The sequence below is a fragment of the Suncus etruscus genome, chromosome 11 (assembly GCF_024139225.1).
Source record: "Suncus etruscus isolate mSunEtr1 chromosome 11, mSunEtr1.pri.cur, whole genome shotgun sequence".
In the NCBI taxonomy this organism is placed as follows: Eukaryota; Metazoa; Chordata; class Mammalia; order Eulipotyphla; family Soricidae; genus Suncus; species Suncus etruscus.
Genome location: NC_064858.1, coordinates 51,837,022 through 51,841,179, shown reverse-complemented (window position 1 = coordinate 51,841,179; position 4,158 = coordinate 51,837,022). Strand labels below are relative to the sequence as shown.

Genomic DNA, 4,158 nt, shown 5'->3' with positions numbered 1-4,158 from the left:
TTCTGTATACCTTATTGTTCGAGTCTGATATCAAGGTCTTTAATCCATTTGGAGTTGACCTTTGTGCATGATGTTAGATGGAGATCTGAATTCACCTTTTTGCATGTGGCTGACCAGTTGTCCCAACACCGCTTGTTGAAGGGGCTTTTTCTTAATCTATTTGCCTTTCTTGCCCCTTTATCAAAATTGATTGTATGTCTGGGGGAACATTCTCTGAGTATTCAAGTCAAAAAGCTTTTAGAAACAATTAATTCATATAGCAAAGTGGCAGGCTACAAAATTAACAAGCAAAAATCAATGGATTTTTATACACAAATAATGATAGAGAAGAAATTGACATTAAAAACCAATTTCCCCCCAAAATAAAATAAATAACATTCCCATTCAGTATAGTGCTCACTTCTGCAGTACATATACTAAAATTGGTATTATACAGAGAAGATTAGTATGTCCCCTGCACAAGAATGATATGCAAATTTGTGAAATGTTCCATAAATTAAAATAAAAAGTTCAGGATAGATACAGGTTCAGAGTAAGAGGATAAAAAAACTATTAGACAAGCCAATAGAAAAAAAAGCAGGGAGAACCATACTCATATCAGAACAAACTGCATTCAACCTCAAAAAAGTGCTTAAAGACAAGGAAGTCTTTGATGATAAGATGTGAATGGCAAGAGTTAAAGCATAAAACTTAAATACCTGGGGCTGGATTGACAGCGCAGCAGTAGGGTATTTGCCTTGCACTCAGCTGACCCAGGACAAACCTGGGTTCAATCCCCAGAGTCCATTATGATCCCTCATAGCCAAGAGTGATTTTTGAGTGCATCCCAGAATTTACCCCTGAACATCACCAGGTGTGCCCCCCAAAACAAAAATATTAAAACAACTTAAATACATGGGACTACATTAATCTAAAAAATTCAGAATGGCAAAAGAAATACAAACTAAAATTAGAAGGCAACTAACTGATTGGGAGAGAATTTTTGCATTCAACACATCAGATAAAGTGTTGATTTCTAGAATATACAAAGTATTCACAAAAATTAACTCCACAAAACTCAAAAATGCCTTAAAAATGGAGAGAAGAGATGAACAGTCACTTCTCTGAGAAGGACCAACAGATGGCCAACAGGCACATGAAAAAAAGTTTGTCGTCACTTATCCTTAGGGAAAACTAAATAAAGACAAAATGAGACATCATCTTATACCAGTAAAGATGGTGCATATAGAAATATGGGAACAATTTTTGTTGGCAAGGATATGGTGAAAAGGAACTCTCTTCCTTTGCTGGGGGCAATGCTGTCTAATCCAACCCCTATGGAAAACAGTATAGAGGGTTTTCTCTAAACCCAAAATTGAGCTGCCATATGATTCAGCAATCCCTCTTTTGGGTCTCTCTCCCTAGAATAGAAAAACATACATCTAAAGGAATGCATATGCACCGCTATTTATTGTAGAACTCAATATAATAGTTAAGACTTGGAATCAACCTAGATACTCAAAAACAGATGAGTGGATCATGAAGATATGGCAATATATATAATGGAATACTACATAGTTGTAAGGAATGATGCCACCATACAATTTGCAACAACATGGACGGAACTTGAAGATATTATGCTAAATGAAGTAAGCCAGAAAAAGAATGATAAATACAGAATGATATTACTTATATGTGATATTTAGAATAACTGTCTAAAGCAACTCAATTGTTGGCCACCTCAATGTCTATCTAATATTTGTCTGTAATATATATATAATGTCTGTCTATGTTTTATATTGTCCTTCCTCCTTTATATATAACCCCTTATTCCCCCCTCCATTTCCCCCCCTAACAAATCCCTTTCTAGCTCTTCACTCTCTCACCTCATATCTGTTATTTCCTTCCTCAATTAACCTCATTTAACTTTTTGCCCTCAGTTCTTAACTCCTCGGGAACTGAAACATTCCCCTCACCCTAGCCAGCGGCCAACAAGCTCCCAAAGGAAAAAGGACAGGTTTCCAGCCTGCCTTACCTCAGCCAGAGAAGCTGCCACAGCCACTGCTGCTGATTTACTCTCGGTGGCCCCTTTTCCCCCACCTTCCTTCACTATGGACTGTTGCTTGCTACCAGATTCAGTTTCTGAAAAGCCTTCAGCTTAAGGACATTTCCTGATATATGACTGTTGGGAGCCATTTTTGAGACTACACAAGATCATGTCGAAGACTAAAACCATGCTCCTGACTTTATACCCCCACCCAAACTATTTTAAAATACTTAGAGGACATGTATATCTTCTTCAAATATTTCTTTTGACATAATTCCTTAATCGGTATAATTCTTATTTTCTTTTCTTTCTTTTTTTTATTTCTTCATGTAAAGAACCCCCTCTTCACCAGTGCAACATTCCCACCACCAATGTCCCAAATCTCCCTCCATCTGACCCCACCCCCACCTGTACTCCAGACAGGCTTTCCAGTTCCCTCATTCATTCACATGATTATGGTAGTTCTCTGTGTAGTTATTTCTATAACTGCACTCACCACTCTTTCTGGTGAGCTTCATGAAGTGAGCTGGTGTTCCAACCCTCCTCTCATTGTCTCTGAGGATTGTTGCAAAAATGACTTTTATTTTTCTTAAAACCCATAGATGAGTGAGACTATTCTGCATCTCTCTCTCTCCCTCTGACTTATTTCACTGAGCATGATAGATTCCATGTACATCCATGTATAGGAAAATTTCATGACTTCATCTCTCCTGATGGCTGCATAATATTCCATTGTGTATATGTACCACAGTTTCTTTAGCCATTCGTCTGTTGAAGGGCATCTTGATTGTTTCCAGAGCCTGGCTATTGTGAATAGTGCTGCAATAAATATAGGTGGGAGGAAGGGGTTTTTGTATTGTATTCCTGTGTTCTTAGGGTATATCCCTCGTAGTGGAATAGCTGAGTTGAATGGGAGCTCAATTTCTAGATTTTGGAGGAATCTCCATATCGCTTTCCATAGAGGTTGGACTAGACGGTATTCCCATCAGCAGTGGATAAGAGAGTTCCTTTCTCTCCACATCCCTGCCAGCACTGATTGTTCTCATTCTTTGTGATGTGCTCCAATCTCTGCGGTGTGAGGTGGTATCTCATCATTGTTTTGATTTGCATCTCCCTGATGATTAGTGACGAGGAGCATTTTTTCATGTGCCTTTTGGCCATTTGTATTTCTTTTTTATCAAAGTGTCTGTTCATTTCTTCTCCCCATTTTTTGATGGGATTAGATTTTTTTTCTTGTAAAGTTCTGTCAGTGCCCTGTATATTTTGGATATTAGACTCTTATCTGAAGGGTGTTGGGTGAATAGTTTCTCCCACTCAGTGGGTGACTCTTGTATCCTGGGCATTATTTCTTTTGAGATGCAGAAGCTTCTCAGTTTAATGTATTTCCAACTGTTGATCTCTGCTTCAACTTGTTTGGTGCGGGACATGGGTCACAATAGGGTCTGGCATTAGTACTTACCATGGAAGTTTCCTTATTAAACCTGTCCATTGCAAAACCCATGCGGAACATTATAAGAAATATATGGATATCATTGTGTTTCATCTGCTAGTCATTTTCTGAACATTGTCCATATGCTCCTTTTATTCCTTTACTCTCTCACTCCCATCTCTTGTTACCACACATTTAACCATTTTCGGTACTAATGATTTTTTTTTTGGCCAAGGTGGATTACGTATCTTTCACAGTAATTTTTGGGTGGAGTCTGAAGCTTCAGCAGGCAATGCATCATGGCCAGGTTTCATGCTGTAGGCTTTTTGGCCAAGATAAGGTGAAGATGCAGCCTCGGTCGCCCCCCCACAGCCTTCTCTCTCCTTCCTCCCCGTCCCAGGGTTATTCCTAGACACCTGCTCAGGCTCCCAGCAAGTGGGTTTCAGTGAGGTGCAATTTAAAAGAGACCCCAGGTTTCCTTGTTCATGCAAAGGTCTTGGAGGGGACTGCTGAACTCTCAACTTCCAGCAATTAGGAAGCAAAAGCCTCTCGGGGAGTTGGAAGCTTCAGCAGGCAACAAGTGGAAGACATGGCTCCATGCTCTCTTCGTTTGTCCAATCACAGACCAAAGTGGTGTCTTGGAAACACCCCCCCTCCCTCTTGACTATTTCTAAAACATAAAAGAGTCACGTGTATCTCCTTT

The 4,158-nt window shown here is 39.4% G+C and overlaps 1 non-coding gene across 1 annotated transcript; it reads left to right on the top strand.

Moving 5' to 3' along the window:
- Nucleotides 1-392: 392 nt before the first annotated feature.
- On the top strand, nucleotides 393-499 carry LOC126023635 (U6 spliceosomal RNA). The gene has a single exon (XR_007500742.1). It is a non-coding gene; the product is annotated as a U6 spliceosomal RNA (small nuclear RNA).
- The last annotated feature ends 3,659 nt before the right edge of the window (nucleotides 500-4,158 follow it).